The sequence below is a fragment of the Corvus hawaiiensis genome, chromosome 12 (genome assembly GCF_020740725.1).
Source record: "Corvus hawaiiensis isolate bCorHaw1 chromosome 12, bCorHaw1.pri.cur, whole genome shotgun sequence".
Lineage (NCBI taxonomy): Eukaryota > Metazoa > Chordata > Aves > Passeriformes > Corvidae > Corvus > Corvus hawaiiensis.
The window spans coordinates 5,456,589-5,482,809 of NC_063224.1; the positions used below are offsets into that span (position 1 = coordinate 5,456,589).

At 40.3% G+C, this 26,221-nt stretch overlaps 1 long non-coding RNA gene across 3 annotated transcripts in view; it reads left to right on the plus strand.

Moving 5' to 3' along the window:
* Positions 1 to 26,221, plus strand: part of LOC125332351 — a 57,846-nt gene that overhangs the window by 22,182 nt on the left and 9,443 nt on the right. For all 3 annotated transcript variants that reach the window (XR_007206453.1, XR_007206452.1, XR_007206454.1), the window contains 3 exons: positions 6,622 to 6,745; positions 9,481 to 9,542; positions 17,380 to 17,530. This is a non-coding gene — a long non-coding RNA (uncharacterized LOC125332351). The remainder of the gene's footprint in view (positions 1 to 6,621; positions 6,746 to 9,480; positions 9,543 to 17,379; positions 17,531 to 26,221) is intronic.

Consider the following 26,221-nt stretch of genomic DNA (forward strand, 5'->3'; position numbering starts at 1 on the left):
GAGCCTGGTTAATATTACTTCTCTGGGACCCATTTCAGGCCCAACTAGGCTTTTGCTGATAATATCTTTAAGCTTTTCAGTAGGGAGAGACATAACATTTGTTTCTGACAAGAACCCTATGTCGCCTTATCTGTTTCATTTGAGAGGCCGTCGACCCCAGCTTCTTTAGTTAAAATGAGAGCTTTACTGTAGAGGCTAAGTTCTTGAACTTGACTCTTTTCTTACAAGGAGATTATATGTCCTGGTTGTAAATTTGAAGCCACACATGATATACAGTTATTCTTAGCATTTCCTGTTGATCACAGGGTGGTATTGATTGGCCCCTGCCTTTGAATCTTTCTCTGATTTGTTTGAAAAGGAATTCCACCTCTTTTTTGTATTATTATTTTTTACCCCATAATAGTATGTGAGCTTGTTGATGCACACTCATATTTAACTTCAGGCATCCGTTCCATTTGCAAATGATGGTGGGTTTTTTCCACGACCTCTCCCTCCTCCTTCCACCGTAGGAAAGACATCTTAGCAAACATATCCACATGATTAAAAATAAAAAAAACGCCAGTCTAAGAACAAAAGATTAACTATTTCTGTGAATCAAGATGCCAAAGAAGGCACTTGAGTCCCACAATTCTTTTTGTTACTGTTAATAATTCCCGTACTGCTTCAGTGATCCTGGCTTTGCAGGTTCCATTGGAAAATTCGAAGCAGGGAGGGGATGGAGTGGAGCTGTCAGGCAGCAGGTGTGATCAGCCTGTGCTGCACTCCTCCAGTTACTGTTTGGATACCTCCATTGTGGTATTTTTGTTATTTCTGGGAAGCCCTATCATCAGGTTTTAGATTAAAATCGAACAGCTGCCATTTTTCATACAGCGTGAATTAGAGGAAATTAAACCCAACCACTTCTGATAAATCCTCTCATAAATAAACTGGCTGGTGGTGTTAAATATAAGTCCAGCCACAGTTTGATTCACATTGTAGAGAACAAAAAACAAGTTCTCTCTATTTTTATGCTCCATCATCATTATTGTTATTTGTACTACAGGAAGGCCTGAAGGCTCCAGCTGAGTTTGGAGACCCCATCTGCTAAGTGCATAATCAGACTTGCCTGGAAGTGTTTGCAATAAGAATAAGATATTAAAAAAAAAAAAAGGGAAAGAACTGTTATACCTTCTTGTGCCTTTACAGTCAGGAAACTGAGGCTCAAGGAAGGAAAGCAGTCTGCTCAAGGCAGCAAGGAAAGTCTTTAGCAACGTTGACAATTACCAAAAGATCATCTGAGCTTCTGCCAAATGCCTTGATGTAAGATCCTTTTCTACAGTCTTTTTGGGGGGTCACCTGTCTACTTTATGCTTTCCCACTAGGCAAAAGTTAGAAGATAAAATGGGAAAACGACGATAAATCTCTTTTATCTGATGTTAGAAGAATTTGCGGTTAGAAAAAGAGGCACACCCTAAATAGCAACTTGCATAAATTCATGTAAAAGAAGATATAATCTGTGTGCATTTTAATTTTAATTTGAACAATGTCTTGTCTTGAAATGAAATAAGGAAAATTTGCCTTTTTATATACTAGGAGCAGTTTTGGCATGTACTGGCCATTTACCATGTCACATCAGAAGATAAGATCTTGCACAATGCTCCTAAAAGGCAGAAAGGTTAATATTTATTAAATCAGAAAAATAGGACAGTCATGTGACATGCAATTGGTGTAAACCAGAACCCATTCTTGTTTATCTTGAGAGATTGACAGGATCTTCTCACCAATAATTATTAGCTAAACTCTTCAGAAATTATTTTCACTTACAATCACAAACACAGGCAGCAGGGAAAAGAAGAAAAAGGGTGTTGGATGTGAAATAAATTATTTGCTGCCAAAGAATGAGACTGCTTTTCCATTTCTGCTGTGCTGCCATTCTAACATTTCCCTGAGTACCCAGAAAGTATCAGGATGAAATTCACATGCTTGCACAAAGCCAAATTAAAGAGGCTTCGTGCAGAGCTTTCCATAGAAGACTGAGTTGACTGTGTGCCCTTGTGTATACTCTGTGTGTGAGCAGAGGGAGGGGAGGGGACTGCAGCAGTTGTAGCAGTCCCCATAGTGAGCCATAGTGAGCTGGGACAACAGTTCCAGGGGGTTCTGACCAGAGATTCCAGTAGCTTTGTCACCAGATTTTTATCTCACCTCATATTCTGTGTGGTGATCCCTTTGGGCCTGGAGGTGCAGGGATTGCTTCTTGGAGGGGTGAAATCATCAGACACCCCTCACTTCTGTCCAAACCATGCCATTGCAGCAGGGAAGGGTGATACATATCACTGGAAAAGTTCACTCTAGTGAATCATTCTTGCTAAGATCCTGTGCAGTGGTGGGTAAATGCAGCCTCTCCTTTTTGTGAGCCTCAGAAGTGGAATACTGAAGTCACTTGACCAACACGAAGGGAGGTTCAACTGGGAATAAAACTGTTTTTGATTTGATTAATAGAACACCTCTCCTTTCCTTGCTAAGAAGGCACTGCTTTTTCCTGGTACATGGGTAGTGCCTGGATTACCAACCATGTGGCATTCATCAGGACAGTTGCTCTGTACTTTGCTCACTCTGCCATGGAGGACTCTAGATCCATATTGTTGTTTCCACATAATTGGTTTTTCTACACAAACCATATCTATTACCTAAAGTAGTGTTTTGATCTCCTATGAGGCTACCATAGAATTTTATGTCAGTGAGCTGCTGAGAGGATTTACAGCATTACTGTCAGTACGTCTTTGACAAGGATCTTCTGCAAACTCTGGCAGAGGAAGTGCAGCTTCTGTATCTACCTCTAAATCTGGTTTGGTTCAGTTGAACCACAGACTCCTTCTCTTTTGGTGTTTAGTCAGCCTCCACGCCGACCACCTGTGTGCAGTGACACTGCAGTACCTCTCCTGCTAGTCACTAGATGCCACCTTTACAGGCAATTAGACCCATCTTAGGTGATGATTTTCATTCCTCCCACTGGAGTCACTCCCTTTACAGCCGACTTAGAGCAGCAGATCACATCAGTGTTTTGTGCCTCCTGCCAGTGTCAAGTGTGCAGATTTAACCTGTCTTCCTCAGTGGTGGTTCAAGAGTGGTGTGGTGTCAGTCACTTGCAGTGTTGCTCACAGGGACCTGGGCCAAGGCCAACAACTCAATTCATGTTATTGGCTGAGTAAGAAAAATGCCAGTGGTGCTGACCTTGTAATAAATCCACAGCCCCTGTCCCCACGCCACCAACTGTCCAGACCAGCCTTTTGAAGACTGATTGTATCTGCATTCTGGCTGCTAGAATTGTTTGGGTTTTTTTGTTATTTCAACTCTGTGGTCTCGGAGGAGCAAATTCCTCAATAATTTTGCCTTCTCATCGCCACTCTGTGCTGTGTGCCAGCAAGGCTGGAGAACAAGGCTGTCTTTAAATGAATAAGCCTTTCCTTTTCCTCCTCGCAGTCATACAGGTTAAACACGACTTCTTGCTTCTGTCATTCATCCTATTAAGAAAACCCCAGACTGCCAAGTGCAACTTCATTTGCCAGTTTCCAGGGGATGGCAAGCATCTATACCTGAATCATAAACCCTGAAGGAAGGGCCTTATCTGATGTGGTACACCAGGCTTAATGGGCTGGTCTGTGCAGCTGCAGCACCTTGGGTAAGAACTTCAACAGTGCCTCTTAAAAATAGCCAGCTTGATGTTACATTCACTGTGCTGAAGGACATGGCTGTTTATATTTACAGAGCTCACACTTCACTGCTGCAAGTGGTTCTTTGATGGCAGGATCTAATTGAGCAATATCCTAAACTGGTTTGATTCAGTTTGAAATTCCAGCTCTGCAGCAAGATCGAATGAGGTTGGACCAGTTATCACCCTCTCTCAGCCTCATTTGTAGGATAGAGATGTGTTAACGTGTTGGTGATGTAAGACTGAAGGAAGACTTTGCTTGTAGCCATTATTGCTGAACCAGTTGTTCTGATGCTTTACCCAGAAAGCCCTAAGTGTCCTTATAAATGTAAAATTTCTTTCTTTCTTTCTTTTTTTTTTTTTAATTCTTGAGCAGATGGAAGACTTAGATGGAAAGAAATAAAAACATAATTTGCCAAAGCCCTCAATTAATCATAATCAAGTTTGTGCATGTTATACTCTACAAGGATAACAACAATGAAACACAAGGAGAAAAGGATGCTTTCCTCAGGCAGTTCTGGAGACATAAAAGCAATAAAGAAGGATACTTCAGAATAATGTGGAGATATATGACTGCACTAAATAAAAATGCTTCTTTAACGTACTGTAAAAATAAAGATGTTTAGTTAGATTTATCATTCTTGTTACAAACACAAATTGATCCCTTGAACTACACCACTGGCTCTGAAAGTATCCAAGGAATGGTTGCAGCCCACTTTTTTCTGTAATTACTTAAACATTGTTTTATTAGTTAGAGAGCTAACTGGATCATTCCATCTATTCATTCCAAGGTTAATATATGGGGCACTTGATCAGGCAGATATGGATTTTTGGATTTTATACTATATGTTCAAGCCATCTTTTAATTTTAATTTGGTATACTGAGAGGAATGGTTTGCTTATTACATTCTGTGAATCGCATGCAAACCTGTGAAAAGACATTTTTAAAACTAGTTTTACAAATAGCAACATGTGGTAATTGAAAGCAACCCCACTCCCCAAATCCGCTCTTGATTGACTTAAGAACATTCAAAATCAGTGAGATTCATTTCTGCAGCCTCATTCAACCATTGCAATGAGCAAATGAAACAATTGTTTTATTTGTAAGAGGAGATTATCCCTTGAAGGCAGATAGAAGGATACTGCCTACAGAACCCCATTTGCAGGCACAAAGAGCGCTTAGTCAATTTTTGGCAGTGATACTGAAGCTATTAGTTTTGGATATGAGTTCACTGATGTTCAGAGCTGTAGATTTCCAGTTAGTTCATGAAGGGCCTTTAAAATTACACACAGAGCTTCATTAATTGCCTCAGAAAAGAAGCAACAAATATCAGGCCCTTAAAGTGTGTGCACAGAATGGCCATTGATTTCAATGAATATTCCCCACTGGAGAGCTGGTCTTATGTCCTGGGAAGGCAATCACAGTTTGTACAGTAGTTGCATCAGCATTGCCTCAAAGTACAAGGGCTTTTGCAGGATCAGGCCCTGGTAGCTGCTATTTTTTTTTTTTTTCTCTCTCTCTTTTTCTCTCTCTAAATGTCTATATGCATGGTTTATATACATGTCCACACACGTACACATATATAATCCTGATTCAGTGCATTAAAAGTGTAACAGAGTGAATGTGTTAACTCAAGTTAGAGACCAATACAAGATGACAAAGTCAGGGTCTTGCAAAAAAAGAAAAAAAAATAGAAATTCAGTTCTGTGGTCTTAAAGGCCTTCTTTGTTTTTCCTTTTTCATTTGGTAGAATATTGCCTGAACATTTGTTCTGCAACCAGCTATCCATAAAGGAGAATTTCCTATGCCTTTCTTGCAAACGGCACAACCTCATGTGATCCCTGATCACAACAAATTGATTTATTTAAATAAAAATAATGATCTTCTTTCCTTTCTCCAGTCCCAGCAGCAAAATCCCATGTAAACCTGATCAGCAAATTGATACAGATATCTTCTTTTGCCCTCCTTTCTGGAACCCAAACAGTACCACCCTGATCCCCAAGTAATAAGAAAATGATTTATGCAAACAAAAATAATTCTTTTTCTTTTCTCTCCACCCTCTGACTGTATAATCTCAGAAGCTCCTTGTTTAACAAATTGATTTATTTAAATTAAGCAAATAGTGATCTCCTTTTGACCTCTGTGGAGCACCTCTGTGGCGGACTCCTACCACTGCAGCCACCTTACCCATATGCTTAGGAGGATGTATTTTAAAATATAACAGCACTTCAAACTAACCTTGATACTCTGTGGTTCCTTTAATCAAAGCTCGTGGAAACTCTGTTTCTTGAAATGAAGTTAGGACATGTGACATCTGAAAATTAGGAAAAGTAATTAGGAAAATTAGGCAAAACTTCCATAGAGAATAGGCAGAGTCCTGCTTGTCAGTGGTTCCATTGACATGGTCTTGTTCTATGTTTGATAGCCCTGAAGGTGTATAAATACACATAGATGTACATGTTATCTGTATATTTTTACTGTGCTGGTTTTATATAAATTTGTATTTTCTGTTCTGTCCAACCAATGCCTCTGTTTTGTGCAGCTGCTACTTAAACAGTCATTTGGGCATTATACAGAATTACATAATTATACATGCTATAAGCAAAAGTGCAAATAGTCCCACTTAGCACCTAATCAGATGATATCTGTTGTGAAATGCTGGTGAAGGAGCCAATAGATATGACTTACTTTGCTATTAGCTCTGCTTCTTTGGAGGCGAGTACGGACTGCAGCTGGAATTTGGCAGAGATGGAAGAGGGATTAAGTGATAGCAGGGGCCTGAGTGTATTGTATACAGAAACATTCTTTCCTTGACCAGTTTCTGTGGTGTGCAATGCTCAGAGCAGGATAGTGGTGTTAACCAGTCTCCCAGATTTTGAAATACTTTGTTTTTTTGCAGTTCATTCACACTCTGTGTCTGCTTTGGTTTCAGACCCGTGGTGCACTCCGACAGAAGACAGTGACGTGACAGGAAGGGTGACACAAGGCTCTTACTTTTACATTCAATAATTGATTCTCCTGGATGGATTGTGACTCCTTAAAGGTTGCAAGGAGAGGTAAGAATGATTGGACAGCTTAAAAAACATTAGTTCCTTCCAAAGTCAGAAAGTTTTCGCTCCCTTGTATTGCTCTCCTTCACGGTCCAGCACTCTTTGGGACTCTTTGGAAATACATGGGAAAATCATTAAGAGAGATTGTTTTTATTAACCAGGCATTTTCTTCTTTCATTTTTGGGTAATTTTGAGTGGTTTTTTGTAATGCTCAACACTGAATTGGGAATCACCATATGAAAAACCTGTGTCAGTTTTTACGATTGTCACAAAGTCTACATGGGAAATCCAAATGGAAGGGAAAACATTACAAAAACTGCTCAAGTTGCAAAAGAAAAATATAGATACCTCTGAAGTTTAACAAATCCCACCGTTTTTATTTTGTCCATTTGAAATACATTTTTTATTCTTCCAACATTGAAATAATTGAGGCTTTTGCATGTGAACACCTTTGGAGATATAATCTAAAAATATACTTGGATATTTGTTTCAGAATATTCTATCTTGAAGTTCAGTCCTTCCCATGCATTTTCATTACCTTTACTCCTGACTCACACTAATAAAATGAGGTGAGACTCACGCTATAACATTATGCAAAAATGGTCCCATAAAAAAAATAATAATCTTGCTGTGAAATTATACACAGACAGTTATTAGAGCTGCAACCTTTTAAAAAATTTGGCCACTCTCTATTGACTTGCCAGAGAGGCAAGTGTTTCTACAGATGGCTTGGAATTAGTAGAACATGAAATACTGTCAATGGTACTGGTAAGAGGATTAACCAGCAGTTCTGATGCTATTGAACCGTTTGCAGAGACCATATTAAACAGCCACATCAGTCCACAGGTCAGCCCTGCAGTTCTTCTGCTAAGCAAACACAGATGTAGAGCTCCCTTTCATGGGCATCATTTCATGCCTTTGACATATGTTAGGCTCTTGGGACTCAGTGGCATATTTACAGCCTGAACATTAAAGATTCCTTTTTTTTAGATCATTAGTGGACAGCAATGTCTGAGTTGGCAGCAAAAGGAAAAGCAGGAGCCCAGGACACTGGGGATAGACCCCAGCAGCGCAAACGTATCAGTGAGGAATTAAGCTGCTAGAAAGCTCCCTGATGAAATGCTGGGGCCTTTTTCAGTTGCTGACAAAAATCCTCCTTTAAGAATCTAGTCAGTTTTAAATATCTTTTTCTTTCTGGTTAATCTTCTCTGTTTTTTGCCAAAGCTGCCTATGAAGTTGCAGTGGTTGAGTTTCACAAGGCGAGAGGGTTCAGCTCATGTCAGCACTGCCAGGCCTCTGTGCTTGTTCAAAGTTTGTGCAAATCTGCTGGGACTACAAATTGGCCAGAAGAAATGGAGGGAACAGTCAGTCTTACAATATTTCTGTTCCTTTTCTATTCCAACAGAAACTTTGGCAGTTCTTTAACATTTTCCTCAGTTTTTTGTTTCTCTGAAACTAGGAGTCAGAATTGAAGAAATTAAATAGCATAGCTATGGGATGAACAGGTATTTTTTAGATACAAAAAATACATTCCTATGTATGTCTAGTGAGAACAGGATGGGACAGGTTCTTGTGTATCTGAATAGTTTTACTTGTCTCAATCCTGAAAACTTGTCAGTTTTCAGATAAAGATATAGGTATAGACATGCTATGTTCAAAGTAGAATTCCTGAATGTAAAGGTTGCTGACAAAGAATTTGTATAGAAAAAAGAAGGTCAATCAAGTGATAAAATACAGAGCTTCTGGTCAATAATTATTTAATATGGTGCAAATTTTTGGTGATTTCCAACATACAACTGGAAATATGCATACATACACGTGTAGCCACTTCTTCCTTCAAGAGGAAATAAAGACACAACCAGAGAGCGTAACAATGAATTGCATTCAACCTAGAAGTGCTTTAGCATGTCTTCAAGAGCTGCTGCCTGCTTCAGTGATGGATTATAAGTTAGCATGGAATCCCACAGGCATGGCAAGGTATTTATGTAGTGTTCTGATTGCTCAGACATTCCCAAAAACTGTACAGTCAGAGCAGAAATCAGGGTATCACTATCTCCCACTTTATTTCATTTATTTATATTTAGCAAGTGCTGGAGTATTACAAACCACCGAGCACAGCTGTAGCTGGAATATAGTTTCCAAAGCTTATTTACAGTAGCTCTCACTCACAATGGTATATTACTCCATAAGTAGTTCTATTGATTTCAAGAGATCCATTAGAGAGGTTCCATTCCTTGTACATCTGAGTGCATCTTGATTTTGTCTCATGGTTGAAATGTAGAATAAGCTCCTTTACTGCAGTGTTCTTAAATGCATGAACAGTTTGAAAATAGCCCTACTTCAAGCCCTCCCTCAAAAGCTCATAATAGTGCAAAATACTGGTGAGGCTGGAGGGATGCAGGTTTTGCAATATTTTATTTCCTTCAAGAAGCAGTGATACAGGTTCTTCAGTTATACATAGATGAATGTGCATTGCATGTGCTGTTTTCAGCTGTGTACTTACACCAGTCCAAAATCCCAAGAGAAAAGGAAAAGCTGAGATTCACATCAGTAGCAAAAAACATCAGGTGACGTTGATTTAAAGAAAACATTAATCAATCCAGATTTGCTTGGAATGGGGCCCAGGTTCACTCAACAGGTTGGTGAACCTTAGTAAATATTTCTGTGAATCTCTTCTGTGTTTTGACTGTAACATGATCTGAAATCATCTGAGTTGCATGTGGTTTTGTTGTGCACATTAGGAACGCTCGTGGGGCGAATCCAGGGAAAGACAGAGGTGCTAAATTTTGCATGACGTGGTAAGGTAAGAAGTGTTTCACTCTTCCTGACACTCCCTGATACCAAAGTGAACAACAGTTGATGCTGTCAGCACAGTTTTAAAAGAGGAGACAATCACTGTCTGTCAGGCTCCTTGTGTCTCCAGGACAAAATTTAAACTTTATTTCGGAGCCAACAGACAGTTTTCAAATCATATCCTGAAAAACCATATAATGAGTTTTGGACTATTATTTTCTTTTCTTTTGTTTCTGGTAAATGTCAAAAGTTTTACTGCATAGGCAGGTACTGGAGTTGTGAACAGCATGCAATGTTTCTTGATGTATATTGGTTTGAAGAAGTTTTATAGTGTTTCTCAAAATTAGGTTTTTATGTTGAGTGGATGAACAACTTGTGTTTTAACTTCATTCGGTTTGTATCTGAATTCATAAATTGGTGTACTCAGCCTCCATAGCTGGATATAAAGTATTTAAGATCCATCTACACCAATCAGGTAAAAAATATGACGAGGTGACACTTTCTATTAATTTTATTTTTAATCCAAACTAGAACCCAGAGCAATAAAGATGTGAGACACTCTGCTCAAAAAACAAAATCTAATTCATCAGAGGATGCCAAATTTTTAATTCTGTTTCAGGGTGAGCAACAGAATTTTGCTGGAGCTGAGATTTTGGAAACAAAGGCAGGTGGGAGGAGCTGTTTATTTTTTTACACTGATTCGCTGCCTCATAATTGAGACGAGTTTGTGGATCAGTGAAATGACAGGGAGAAAAGGAGGCCGGGGAGTGCAGCTTAGTGGCCTGGTGTATATATACAAGGTCAGACTAGATAATTTAACTGTCTCTTCTGGCCCTAAACCTGAGGAAACTCAAAGGAAAAATGAAAGTCTGCAGATGTAATAAGTAAGAAAAAAATGTAACAGGCTGGAGTGTCCTTTAATGCCCCCGAGGTTCAGCATTCCTTAAACACATCAAGCAGACTGGGGTACAGCTGCAGATGGAATGGCCTTGCCAGTCCATTCAGAAGTACAGTAGAAAGGAAGAACAGCGTGCCAGTAATATTCAGGTTTAAGCTGATCTCTTTATTCTCCTCAAGAAGAGTTTAGTTTGCACCCGCTTGTATCGTTGCATTTTTCCACTGAGGTTTTCTCACTTATTTAACTTGACACAGGGAGCCCCCTCTGAGGTCTTTGAGATTCCAACCAGCATTGGAAGTGACAGCCCAGATAAGGAAGGTAATCATATCAGACCTTCGGGGACCGCACTGACTACTTTTTAATTGATAATTCCAAATTTCTGTAATAAATTTGTCTCTTAATTATATACATCATGTCATACATGGTAGCTAATGATTACCACTAGTCTAAGTCTGCAGCCTTCAAGACATCCTTCTCCCTACCATATAATCATAATTTCCTTCCAAATTAAGATTTCCTCAGAAAGAAAATGAACAAAACCTGCACATTAAATCTAATTCTTTCCAAATAAAATAAAAGTAGGTAAGTTTAAGATACTAAGTAAGTGATTTTAATTAATGGATCATTTCAGGAAGATCATAAAACATTTAAATAACACTGAAGTTATGTATATTTAAGCAGTTTTATAGAGAATTAAAGTCTTAAATGGTAAATTTCAAATGTAAATACAAAAGTTGATAGAGGAATGTTAATTGTTTTTCCTAAGTTTCTCACATGGCCTAGATGTTACAGGAGGTATCCAGAATTACATTCATAGTAATAATGTGCCCAATTCAAAGCTTATTAAAGTCCTTGGAATTTTTCCATGGATTTTAGCAGTCATTGTAAGAAAACTGAAAATGCTTTTCAATGTCCAACTTCCAGTACTGTGGAAGTCACTTATATGTCAAAATTATACATGTGATGTCAATATTCTAATGTAATAGTAAATTTTTAGTTCAAAACTCCTTTTAGTAGCCAAGAAATTTAAACTGAGAACTTATCCACTTACCTCTCAGACAAATAAAATTACATTTTCAGTAACAGACATTTTACACCAGCGGATTAGTTTACATAAAAGAAAACTTATACACCAAGAGAAGCTGCTACAATTAGACAACAAAATGTGCCAACAAATTGAATTATCAAGAATGTGAGTTCTCACATGTCTGTCTGTAGGTCAGCAATACTCTCCCATTATTTTTGACTTAAATAGATCAAATTGAAACTTAATTTTACAGTTTGATAATAACGAAATGCATAAGGCTTGAAAATAATGAAATTAAAATCAGAGGTAGTAAGGCTGAAAAGCTGTGATGCATACATTTTCTAAATTCCTTATTGTAAGCCACTTGGAAATGAATATCCCATTGGAAGAAAGAGCTCAGAAAGTAGTCCTCAGCAGTTTTCCTCGATTCCCTGAAAACATTTGGTCTTCTGTGAGAGTCTGGAAGAACCATGGCCACATCTCTTCGCATTTCAGTGTCAGAATGTGGATGGAAGTGGTAACTTTCCATGTAAGTTTTTTACTCCATGTAGACATAGGAATCACATTGCAGGGACACCAGCAGTCAAAAAAAAAAGTGGGAATGCTGTCACTGGGGTCTCCTTGTGATTAAATTGTCAGTGTGTATGAGAAAAAGACACCTCAAGGGACTGGTAATTCTTACTGCCCCAAAAAAATCCAGAAGAAACACTTTTTTTTTCCCTCTAGAAAAGATTCACCAGCAGTGCTGCAATGATTTAATTCAGAACTAGGTAGCAGTGCGAAGTCTGTTTTCATTTGGTCCCTGGTGAGCCAAGTTCCATTGTTTTTCCCAGGGAAAGCTGTCCTGGTGCAGATGGCAGGTGAGGCAGTGCCCACCTCTCCTGTGTCCCGGTGCCTGGTGGAGGCGATGCCAACCTCAAAGGCTGTCCAGAGCCTCCATGGGCATTTCTGGCAGAGGGATGTGCATGCATGGCAGGAGTTCAGCCTCGTGGAGAAGCCACCCTGCCTGTCTCCGTGAGAGTGGGGCTGGAGGCAGCATAAACCTGGTCTTTTCTTTCTCTTCAAAGCATTTAACATCCCCATTACGCACAGTCCGAGGCACGCGATCCAGGATGTTGCTGTGCCTCTGTTTCTTCAGCTGTTGGATGGGGATATTATTATGCTCTTGTCTCAGATGCTGAGAGGGTTAATTAATTATGTTTATGAAACCCTTTGAGATTCTCAGATGAAAGGTGGCTTTGGAATTGTTAGGTGTTATTATAGGAAAAAAAGAATGATTTTATTGCTTTATGTTAATGGTTAACATCTGCACCACAAAACCTGCTTGATCACATAAAGATTCTGCTAAGCATTTAATCCTAATTTGCAGGCTGATGCATATTCATTTTATTTAGAAGATTAATTTAGTCATCAAAGGTTAATCTGCCTCGGGTTTGTAATTAGACAGAGCAGTGACTTGGCGTCTCTGGGCTCACCCAGGTTGTGCTGGGTTTTCTGAGTGGGCAGGGCTGTAACTGTCACCAGTTTTCACTTCCAGATACTGCTCATAGAGGGCTTAATTGCTGGAGAAATGGTGAGTGGTGAAAGCCTTGGCCGGTTTGAAGACTAAAAATAAAAGGAGAGGTACAAGCCAATGAACAGTCAATATACTGAATCTCAGAATGCTGCTTAAATTCATCCCTGGCAGGTTTACTCAATGCAATATCAGGGGAATAAACAAGGGATTTTTTTGTATATGTATATGGAAAAATGATTTAGCAGATTTCACAATCTTTGCTGTGTGAATCCTGCCCCTCTTTCAAAATTAATGATTAGCAGTGTGCAGAAAATTTCTGAAATGAAGAACTGTGAGGCTTTCAGCTGAAAATCTCAGATTTTAACTTTTAGCTGCTGTTAGGAGACACTGTTAAAAGGTTATAATATGTGACCTGTAGCTGCTTGTTCCCCTGAAAATTAAGCCTTTTGTGCTTAAGGTTAGCTCCTTTAATCAGAAGTCACTAAAGAAAATGTGGTCCTTGTGGAGAACAAAAATCATGTTTCCTTTGCAGGTACACCAGAAGGCATCTTTAATTACTGTTTATAAAGCTGGCTGTTACTAAGTGTGAAGGATTATTAGTGCCAGGGTATTGTCTTTTGAAGTGAGGAAGAACAGTGGCTGCCTCTTTGTCATGTGCTCATCGTTTCCCCGTTGCGAAGCAGTGGGAAGGGTGATATCAGAGGGTGTGTGCTGTGCCTCTGTGCCTCAGCATGGCGTGAGGCAGCGAGGTGGCCTCCAAAAATCTGGGGGATGGGACACCAGGGTGGCTTGGGACGTGCTCATCCTCACTGTCAGCAGGGATGGGGTTGTCAGAGGGCAGCTCTGTGCCTTGGGGATGGAGCTCGCACACGGTAGGACGTGGGGAGCTCAGTGTGGGAGATAGGGCTGGAAAACGGCAGAGGAAAGCCTCACAAATGGAGAATTTGTCACAAGAACAGTGGTTTGCCCAATATGAAATCAATACATGCTGCAAAATAAGTACAGTAAATGAAAATCATGATATTAGAATTCAGGAATTTGGCCAAAGTTTTACATTTCATTGCAGCTTGGCTTTGGTCGAGTTTAGAATCCAGATTCCATAGCGGGGGCTGCTCTTTTTCCCCAGCACAGCTCTCACATCTCTATTATGATTTGCCAGTTTTCCCCTCCTCTTTCTGGTGCAGAACCTCAGAAGCATCCAGGAAAGGATTTTGGAGACCATAAACAGTCCTTAATTGAGAACAGCCCAAAATCAAGTTTAGTGCTAGCTTGACTATCAGAATATAAATGAAACTTTTTTATTAAAGCATTGTATTTTAATTATTATGAATAACAAGTGGCCTAACGTGAAAAAGCTTTTAACAGCAGTTATTTGTTTGATAGCTGATAAGTTAGTTTTGGATGGATGATTACAGCTATTGCTTCTTGTCTTCCTCACTTTCATTTTTACTTGATCTAATGACTGCTTACTGATTTTCATTTGGATTTGTGGTGAACTTCTAATTCAATTGCTAATAAATTCAGATTGGTTTAGGCCTGTTATTGAAATCAAGTTCCTATTTCCAGTTTAAAAGGCCAATGGAGTTTTTCTGGTGTTTTGAAGGAACTCGGAAGTGTTTTGAAACTCATGATTTGCAAAGCTGTTTGCAGGCTGACCCTTTGGTAATTAACAGCAAACACTTCTCACTTTGTTCTTTACAAGAAAGGTAACCAGCCATGCAATGAGAATACGTGATGGCAATTCACTACAACTGGGGAAAAAACCCCAAACAGCCAGAGCAGGTGTCACTCTAAGGAAGTACTGAAAAGTAATGTTACTCTTGCATTGTTCAAGCCCTTCCTTTGTAGCCAAGAGACTGAGAGTGGAATTACACACGTTTGCCACAGATTTTAGACTGTTTCTGCTATTTTAGTTCTCTCCTCATCCTGAACCTTTAGTGTCTTAACTTGCATCTTAATCCTGAGCTGATTTGTCTGAATGGTAGACAGGTACCACTGAAATGTGGATCGTGAGCTTCATCTGTCATCCTTGCTGCTGTATCATTAACTTTAGTGAGCTTCCGGTGGAATGAGTCTGGCCCACAAGAGGATGTGAACTGTCATGAAAACAAACCCCTTTCTCATCCATTTGAAATGTTTGTGGGAAAGAATGCCCTAAATATTTAGCAGGTTGTGTAATTTGAGAGGCAATGCAGGTTTTTTTGTTTAATTTTATTTTTCTCCCTACCTTTCCATTTACTTTATTAAATAGAAGAAAACCTTGCCTTAGGCCCAGTGTGCTTATGACAGGGAAAAAATATCGGCCAGAATCTCCATTATTGCTCAGGCCTGTATATATTGTTATTGCTCTTGTATTTGTAACAGCAAAAAGTGACTATGTCGCTTATGAAAAATCCTGTTTGCAGAAAAATATCCTCTTCCCTCCACCTTTTCCAAACTCAGCACCCTGTGTAAAGAATCCAGGAGCATTTTTGTTGGTTCTGTTAGTGCAGCAGGGCTCGAAGCAGTGTGGATCTAAGGGCTGGGCACGTGTGCCATTGCAATGATGTATGAGAGTGATGCAGCTCCTGGAAACAGGAGGGAGCAGAGATGTTTTAAGCCAGTTTAGCTTCCTCTCCCTTGCTTGTTTGGGAGTCAGTGCAGCTGCACAGAGAGCATCACTCAAATCTGCTGCAGGCCACCCTGGTTTCTGGTGGACAGAAAAACTAATGTGGGACTTCAGTGCTGCAAACTTTGCATGTCCCCACTGCGGTCACCGATTTCAGCACTTCCAAAAGGCAGCCAAACTGATGGCTTGCTTCAACCACCATCAAAGATCTTGCCCCTACGTATTTCAGCTGCAAGGAGCTACAGTGAGTCAGGTTTGGGTGGAGGGGGGAGATCCTCCACCCAGATTGCCAGCTCAAGCTTGCCAGGGCTTTATCTTGTGTTCTTAGGCAATGTGTGAAAGTTCTGCTTCTGGAAGAGCTCAGGGTTACACTCTTAGAGCAAAAGCAGAGTCCTCACGAGAATGAACCAGTGCCTGGCTGCTGCCTCTTCAGTCCTGTGTGGAGCAGGACCCTGAGACACCCATGCCTGTGCTTTAATGGAGCTGGTTTACATTTAATACAAGAAATTGTTGGCACAAGGCTTGTGAATAATGCTGAGCATGGGAATATTCTCCCCCAGAGTGGGTCTAAGTGTCTATGCAAAAATTCACATTTATGCATCATTGAATTTACATAATATGGTCCACAAGATCAATATTTTGGAGCTTTTAGGGTATTAGCATTTCTCCCCTGTGCAGGGTGACTCTGAAGCAGATTCTCCTTGACTGGGATATCTAGGCAGCAGGTCCCTGGCAGTGTATCTTTCTCTCCAAGAGGTGTGCTAGCTCCAAGATTGGTTGCTGGTACCTTCAAAGGATGAGAAGTTGGCACCTCCTTTGGCTTCTGTGCAACCAAGTGCTCCTCTTTCCCAGGAGAAAGATCTCTGCTTTCTGCCTTTGCCCTCGCCTAAGGCTGAGATGTCTTTATCACATTTACCCCCTGGGCACAGGAAGTGATATTATATAAGAAATAATTTTGCAACCCTATTTCTACTAATCATTGCCACTCCTACCGTAATAACAGGCAGATGGAACATACACGATTCATGTTGCTATTATTTTTTGCTACAGTTTGCATGTGTTTTCCATTTAATTACAGTATATGAATGTCATATCTCTCATTTTTTCCCTTCTCGCATTTCAAATTGAATTTGATATCTATGATATATAGATAGGCCTGTGGTAAATCGTTTGATGCACTTTACACTCTTAAGTCTGTCTCTGCAAATCTCTTAAATGATCTGAATGTTTTCCAGTTTTGTTGGTGATGCAATAGTATCTGGGATACTATTGTAGTAGCTTCTGCGCAGGGCAGAAGAATAGCTTGAGCATTTAAAGAAACTTTGCTTGACAACAGCACCAACACCAAAACCAACCACAACCATTTTTAGTTGTTAGAGAACTCTTTGCACCTTTATATCTCAAAACAAATTGCAAAGGACTTTGCAGGAGGAGAAAACTGAGGTGTGCTGTTCAATGATGGATAATCAAGATGCCATCAACACAGTAGTGACAGCACTGAAATAGAAACCAGATTTTTGGTACTGACCTACTCAGTGGGAAACATGTCTTAAAATAATCCAGGCTTAAAGAACCTGTGGTGTGCTACTCATTGGATCCTTTCTTTACCAACTTGTGTTACCATGTTTGAATTGAGCATATTGTAAAACTTGAGAAAGGAGATTTCAGTCCAGGTTTTACATGAAATAGAAACAGAGAAACATTGCTAAATGCTCGTTCCTACTCTATTTTAATGTGAGTTAGTGGAAATCTTCTAACAGTGGGCTCTGCCTCTTCTGTAACTTTCCATATGTTTCAGAAAGGGTTGAATTCAGAAAGGGTTGCTACTTACCAAGAGGAGAAAAACAGCGCAAGAGCATTGGTTAACGGGCATGCTTTGGATTCACACTGGATCCTGGAAGCAGAGTTGTCCCCTGTGGATGTAGAAGTATCATGGTTACTTCCTTCAGGTAACAGTCAAATCTTGTTTTTTCTGAAGTGCAATGTCTGATTGCAGTGTGTTCTACAGATCAATCGATCAACTGCAAGTGACACATGTTTTTAAAACAATGGGTGGATGCTTCCTTAGTTCACACATAACCCACAGAGGTTTTGAAGGCTTGATGCACTCTGTTGAGTAAATAACTATAAATAAAACAGACTATTAAAAAATCTTTAAATGTGCATTATGCCATCCAGCTCTGCTGTTTGGAAAGAGCTGTGGTATTTGGGAAAAATTAAACATTTTCAACAACTGTCCAAATACATATTTACACATAGTTTATGGTGTACACAAAGATATGTCTGTGGCAACTCTTGGGCCCCAACAAGTTTTATTAATTCCTCTTTGAATACAGTATTTTCAGTCACTTAAACACTGCAAGTAAACAGGAGACAGCTAATCATAGGGAGAAATGCTGATTTCAAGGGAATTTGCAACTTACTTCTCCCACAACCTTTAGCAGCAAATGGCAAAATATTGATGTGGGATATATGGAATATACCTGTGTGGGGAGGGGACAGAGAATTGTAGTTCATACAGGCTTTTTTAGTACAGGTTTATTCAGCCAGGTGAATAAAAAGACATTTTTCTTGGTGAGAGCTCTCCTGGTCAGTTCCAGCTGGAGGTGACCAGCACTAGGGCTGTTAACACTGAAGGTTTTTTCATTATTTGTATGCCATCTAGGACCTGCAGATATTTTGGTGTTCTGAATTCCCTAGACACCCATGCTTTCAGTGTCCTAATTCCTGTTCAGTCAATGAGGAGCAGAGTCTGTGGGCTTCTGGCTTCGTTGTTTAACAGGGGTATAGCATGATACTTGAAAGACAAAATTTCTTTAGATAAGAAACTTCAGAGTAGGGACCTTACTTTCCTGCTTGCCTGTGATGTTATCAAGCAATAATCCTTGTTAAGTAAGGATTAATGTTCAAACATGATCACGCTGATGAAATGTCTTTTTGCCTGCAGAGGAGACCTGGCAGAGTCTCCCTCTGCCTGCCTTTGGATGGTTTTATAGACCTCTTTCACATGAGCCACTTTTCCTGTGAGTGGAGTGGGGGATCATCAGCTTCTCCACTGACGAGCATCTTGGGCTGAGATCTCACCCACATCTAAGAACAATGCCCTACAAAAGCATCTTTTAGCTGTAAAGCTCTGAAACCAAATTCTCTGACTCTCTATCATGTCTAAAGTTGTTTTGGATTTCATCAGCTTGTTTTATCACATGCTAGAGAGTGCCAGTGTTAAGAAGACTTGTCTTAAGCAATCCTCTTAGTGTTCCTGTGAGAGGTGGTTATATTTTAAATACAGTGAATCAATCTGTTGTCCATCTCTCATGGACAACTTGATCAGACCCCATGGGGCAAAGCTAATGTAGTCTTGTAATATCTGAAAAGCCCCTTTAGCAGCAGCACTGTTTATTTTTCAGTTGTACTGCTTATTTGCTAATTCCCATCTCGTTGCAAAACTTTCTAGGTACTCTGATTTCTTTATCTGACTTGTTAGGCGTGAACATGGCCCTTAAGGACTCCTCTATTTTTGGACAGTTGTCAATTTTACCAATTAAAAGAACTCCTTTGGATGGTTATCAGAAGCTGGAGCTGAAAACATGTTTGCAATTACTGATGACATAGCTGTTTCTATTTGCTGCTCTCTCTTTTAATTCCAAAAAGTGATATTTTTTTTGGCAGTAGATATGAGAAAATATGTCACTGTGTATAATTACAAAATGCTGTTCATTTCTGTCTTATAGCTGTGGGGGGTTAGTTGGTACAATACATTTGGTTCATTCTTGGCTCACTCATGCTCACTTGGCATGACATACATTTAAGTGTATTATTAATTGTTATGTTAATATTCATTACCATTTTAATTTCCGTGGAACCATATAATTCTGCATGCCTCCAAATCGATATTCAAGGGTATATGGAAGCATGAAAAAACCCCACTGAATGGTTTCCTAGGGCATTGTAATAAGCCTTAAATAAAATCACCTTCTGAACATTTTCCTCTAGGACACCTGGATTTTTTCGACAGACTTTGACCCCACCATGATAATTGCTACAAAACAAGATTCATCCCTGGGAATGGCCTTTGTACAAAGCTGCTTTAAATGTTTGTTGTGCTTTCAACCAGATTCAAAATACAAATCCACTGCACTGGCTTTGCTTTAATTTCCTAGGTTGCATCTGCCATCTTATCAGAGCAGTCTGACTGCACTGAAGAAGCTGCATAATATTTTTAGTAGCCCGGATTTTTCACTTGATATGTAACAAATATGTGAATAATGGCTCTGTAAGTATCTGTGAATTCTTCAGTAGATTGTTTTGCAAGAGAAAGTTCTACTAGTAGCAGTAACTTAGGAAGAGCAAATTTGTAGGATAAGAGGTGAACGTCAATTTAAATGACTGTTGCCTGGGAATTTAAAAGAAAAGGATTGATACAGATATTTTGGGCTCAACCTCCTGTAAGCACAGACTCCTGAAATCAGTGAGAATTTTTCACCTGTTTTGAATGTGCGTCAGACTTCCAGTGCATGTGTCTGTATAAAAGAAAGAGGGCATGTAATGTCTGAAGTACTGTTTTTCCAGAAAATAGGCCTGTCTAACAAAAACTTACCCATTTTTGAGAAATCAGTTACAAGTGAGTGCACCTGAAACTGCAGACAGGTGGGTTCTTTTCTCTAACCCTGGTGAAGTTTTAAGAGGTTTCAGATATGTTCATTATCCACTTTTACTTCTCTTTCTTAGAGAACTCACAGGCTTAGGCAAGAGAGAGAGTGACTTTAGGTTCTTGCCTCAGCTTGGAGGTTGTCACTCTGAGCAGGTGTAAGGCCATGGCACGAAACCAGGGTGGGGTCACAGCATTGGAAATTTTATTGTAGCATAAAAATAGCTCCCTGCCAAAGTCCTCATAGAGCAATGTATTTCAGGGTCAGTTAACACTTCACAATCATCTCAAAACATGCTTGTAAATAAATTGTATGGGCTTAGCTCTGCTGTCATTGACATTTCCCCCCAAGTAAATGCCAGGCCTGCTGTGGAGAAAATTCCACTGACTGAGAGCCCCACACCTGAACAGGGTTAGAGCTTCTCTTCTCAGCTGGGATTTAGTAGTCTCGGTTCTAGGTGGCAGCAAAGCCCTTCTCAAACCCTCTGAGTTCCTTGGGGTACACCTGCCCTGGGTAACAATGAGCAGAGGCACCTGAGTCACTGCTGGACGGGGCGGCTCTGGAAGCAGCACGGCTGTAGCAGCCTGTCTGGAGAGCTGAGCTGGAAAAGCAGGGCCCTGCTGCTCCAGCTGCTCCCTGCTGCTGCTGGGGCTGAGCAGGGCTCTGGAGACACAGCTGCTTCTCAGAGATAGCCTGTTTATTTGGGCAGGAGTTGCATATTTTTCTGTGCTGCAGCTTCACTTCCAAGGGTAGGACTCTGCTGCTCTGTGTCTTTCTGTCTGGTGACAGTGTAGGCAGTTTCAGGCATAGGTGAACTCTTACCTAGCATTTGTGGATTTGCCTACAACAGCCAGCTCTGCTCTCATAAGAGACACCAGCACACTGATACATCATCATTATTATTATTATTACTAATTATTTTAGTCAACAGCTTGTATTCAGAAGTCATAAGTCTTGTTTAAGGATAAAAGACCTTCTTAAACACAGCCATTTAGAAGTGTGACACCTAAATTAATATATTGATAATATGTTAGGAAGGATGTTTTAGAACTTCTTTCTAAGCAGAAATTAACATTTTATCTGAAAATAGTAATGGAAAGAAAACTGTGTAGTCTAGCAAGGTATATCATTTAGACTTGATGATAGAATAATTGTTTTCCATCAAGCAAACCAAAGAAGAATCCATAATAAAATTTTACAAGTTAGCTGCCACCAAGAATAAACTCAAGAGCACTATATGAAATGAATTGTGTGTTTTAACTGAATCTTCTCTCAGGACAATAACTCTAATGTAGAGCCAAGGTCTGAAGAGGTCACCTGCAGAAAACCCTCCTGGGGCATTTCAGAGGAGAAAGGAAATATTCTTCTCCCTGTCAGGTTCACTTCGTGTCCTAATATGTCTGAGGATGTGCATTGAAAACATAATCCACAGCCACCATTCTGAGTCAGGGTTTAGATAACAAGGGTCATTAAGAAATCTCTGAGGATGACAAACTTAACCCTGTATGAACTTAAGGATCATATCCTGCTACTAATGCGAAAAGTAAGTCTGGTTGATTGTAATTGTGACTGAACTAAAATGTCACTTACCATTAAGATCAATTTCTCTTTTTTTAAGGATTGCACCATTTCTCTAAAAATATATGTAAGATCATAACTGGCATCTATTGAACATAGTCTGTACTGATCCTTTTCCAATACTACATGAGAGAACATCTGGATTTCTGTGTATTTCCAAATGTTTGCCTTATCTCACATTGTGTTTACAGGACCAGGGTGTGGCAATTCCATGCAGGATCCCAAATTAAAATACCTATTGAGAAACCTCTACATTTGTCATCACAGGTATCTAACTCCACAACTTCTGCTCAGGCCCTTCGGGTAAACCAGGGTGTATCGCGACTCTTCCTGTGCCTAAAGGATGACGTGTGCTCCTGAAGAATGTGCAACAGTCCTGGCCCTGAATTCAGAGCCACGGGTACTGCTGGGCCCTCAGCATGCTGCCCCTCAGCTGGCTGTATTGGGGTGAAATGCTCCAAACATGTTTTCAGGGATTCCCATGTTAGGTCTCTGGGAATGTCAGGATGTTTGGGCACTGGAACTGGCTCCCCAGGGCAGTGGTCACAGTCCCAAGCCTGAAAGAGCTCAGAAAGTGTTTGGACAATGCTCTCAGGCACATGTGGGATTGTTGGGGTGTCCTTTGCAGGGCCAGGAGTTGGGCTTGATTCTTGTGGGTCCCTCCCAGCTCAGCCTATTCTGTGATTCTGTGATTCTGTAATTCTGTAATTCTGTAATTTTGTAATTCTGTATGCCATATACAGTGGAGAGACTTTGAAGTTGCCCTGCCAGTGGCAGTGTGAAAGATTCCTGACTGTTGGCACTATAAAACTCATTCCCTGAGCATTCTCAGACCTTTATTACAATGGCCCAATTTATGCCTGAATGAAGCAAAGAGGCCACTTTAACTGCCTTTGCCCAAATCCCCATGCTCCATCCTACAGGCATGCCTTTGAGCCTTGAGCCTCATGTAAATTTTTATAGCTCCATTAACTGGGATGTCATCAATTTGAACAATTACAAATTACAATGATATTAAAGTATCCAAGCAGCACTAGCTAGAAGTCAGCAAGGATGAGAATTATCACATTCCTTGCTCTCCAGTCGTGTTGGGGCTCCTTGCTTGGTTTCTGTGCCTCTAGTCTTGCATCAGGGCGTCAGGGTGTCAAAGTTCTCATTTGCATTTTAGCTTCCTTGAACTCCTAAAAGTGAAGGAACTTGGCTAAGCACAGAGTTTCAGTATATTGTGTTTACTTAAGGGGATTTAGGTGCTTACAGAAAATGCTGGGTAGATAGAAACGAACTACAAGGATTATAGATGAATTTTATTTAGTTCTACTTCTCGCTCAGTTCCATTCAGTGAGGCTTTTTGGCTTTCTAAGCTGTGGGCGTCTTTTGTTCTGAGTAAAAAAAAATAAAAATTATCCCTTGGGTGTCTTTCATGGACAAGAATGATATAAAGGGCCTTCTTTGCTTTACAGCAGATTCAACTCTGTGCCCATTTGTCAGTAGGGTCCATCTCTGCTTCGCTGAGCTGGTGTCAGGGTGCTCCAGATGACAAAGCCATCTCCTTTCTCCTGGGATCAGGATGAATTTTTGTCTCATTGGATTTTTTTTTCTCAGAAGGCTTTTTTGATTCCTGATGATTGGATGCACTGCCTTTATAGCTTTTTCTCCCCACTTCTTTTTCTCTTGGTTTGGTCACACGACACGGTTACATTAATTTTTAGAGTGGTCCATGGTGCAGTATATAACTGAAGGCACTATGCAGCATAGTGTCTTTGGGATGTTAATAGACACACAGTCACCAGGGAGGGACAAATTTGAGTCCCTGGGAGACTGGAAGCCCTGCTTTTTGAAGGACTTGTGGTCTTGCAATGAAATAGGCTCAGACTAATACTCCTCTCAGTACGATAAATCAGGAGTGATTTCCTTGAACTAAAAAGGGGTTGCAAAGAGATAAAACTAGTGACAGGAGAATCATTGCCCTTCTCTCTTAAGAGCAGACAGTTGGTTAAATTCCTTTGCTCCTCAGATAGTGTTGAATGTCATGCAAGTCATCATTGGGTCTGTGGGGAGTGGGATACAATCAGGATGTTAATGTGCTGGGAGTGCAGCTGTTTCTTCCCTGGTGTCGCCCGTGCTTTGACTCACCTTTGCTGCCAAAGAACTCGTTCACCGCTCTTCATTTGTAACTCAGATCTTTACCTACACACATTTGCGACTGAGATTTGTAAGAGACAATTTTATGCTTGAAAAGGGAGAATTACTTTACAACTATACCTGTTGTCTGTGCAACTGCTTGACAACCTCACAAGAATTCCTTTCACTCTGTGCCTCTGGTTCTCTCTGTCAGTAAGAAACAGAACATGTATAGTTCTAAGTGCTGAAAATCAAATACTGGTGTGATATATTAGCTTCTCTCTCCCCCTGCCCCAGCCCCCCCCCCCCCCCCCCCCCCCCAGTGTTCTAAATATGGCTCTACTTTGAAATTAAGTGCACTACAGAATATTCAGTTGCAGCACATTGCTGGCATACAGTTTATAAATTGTTAGTGTTTGGCAGCCCTTGGTTTTTAAATTCCTACTGATCATAAGTAGCTGGCACTAATCAGCTCCAATAGAGTTATGGTACTGTGTACCATCTTAAATAGCTGGAGTGGAGATATCCATCTAAAACCCCATATATAATAGCCACATGTCAGAAACACTTTACTCTGAGCAGGGTTTTTATTTTACTTTTTACATCTCTCACATTTTACATCTGGTTCAACAGTTCTGAAGGAAACTACATCTGATGTGATAGCAGGAGATCTATATCATACATCTCAAAACCTGCCAGAAATGCAATTTAAATATAGTTTTGGACAGAGTAAAAGAAGTATTATTGGTATCAGATGTTTGGGCAGTGAGAAGTTGAGCTCCATCCTCCCCTTGATTTTTTTTTGTACAGAAGGAAATCATAATGTGAAATCCTAGTTCTGCTAAAACTTGTGAGAGCTTTGCTCTTGATTTCAGTCCTCAGTTTCACCTTGCAGCTGTAAGGTGCCTGCCAAGTTCAAGCAAAACTGTGAGGCTGGAGCAGCAAAGACAGACCTGGATGTGGCCTTTTGCAGAGATGAGCAGGGTTTGATCTGGTTTCAGTGGGGATAACTATCATCTGTACTGTGACACACACTTCAGAGAGACCTTCTCCAGTATTTGCAGCCACAGAAGGTTTGGGTAGGGCAGGCTGGTTCTGGTACGCATCACTCCATTCCAGTTTATTTTCATGGCTCAAGTTTAGAAATATCTGAAATTTCAGATAACCTGGTTCAAGTCAGGAGTTTTATGCCTTGGTCATCTGAGAGTGCACATAACACCTGAACTGAACTTCTGCAGTTCTTGGGAATCATTCATCAGCAGTGGATGGAGAACACGACCTGCTGGCTGTGTCTGTCACAAATTAGCACCTCCCATGGCTTGCATCTGAAGGGGCTGCCTGCACGTCCTCCACACATGGCAGTGGGCTTAGTTGCTTGGAAATAGGATAGCCTGTGTGTTAAAGAGGTGTAATTTTAAGACTGTTGGTACTTGGGGTTTGCTGAAAAACAGACCTCACTGATCCAGGGTACTGAAACCTGCTAATCAGAGCTGTCTGTCAAAGGCTTGGGAATGTGTTCAGCCACTTGTGTGTCAGCAGTGTGCCAAAGCACCTATGCATGTGTCCCAAATGCCTTTTGTTCTCATGCTGCGTATGTAAGAGATGTCATTGTGTGAGTCTGGGGCTGTCTGAACAGACAAACCAAGATTCACTTGGTTATTACGATCCTAATTGTTACTATTTCATCACTCCAGAGCCCTAATGAAGGGCAGGAGCCTCAGTGTGATGGACTCAGTAAGAAGATGAGCTTCAGCTCTTGCTTTGAAGCACTCTACATTTTTGTCTCATTATTTCTGGTCATAATCCAGCACCAAAAGAAATCAAAAGCTGTCTCTGAATTCAGTGAGAGCTGAGGGCGCACGAAAGCTCTCAGGAAATGCTCAGTGTGTTGTCAGGATCAGGCCTGTAATGTGTAACTCCAGCCTAGAAAACTCATTTCCTTTGAAGCTCAGTTGAGTGTTACTACTACACATCAGCATGTTGCACCACACAGAGTATATCAAATTTGATGTCATTTTTTTTCTTCCTTTTTCCCTGGGAACCTGTAAATATCCTTTGGTAGCAAAACCAGAGAAGAATAAGTTCTCCTCGATGTATTTACAAATGTGAGAAGCTTTTCAAGTTGTATTTGCAATTCTCTTTCTTGCAATGACCTCTATTTTCATAATCCTTCATGGAATATCATGGTTTAAAGAGCTTTCTCTCCCTGCTGTTTTTGTTAAAAGGTTTTTGGTGTGATATTTGGAAAGTCAAAGTCTGCATTTAAATGTTGTGTTTTCACAGATATAAATG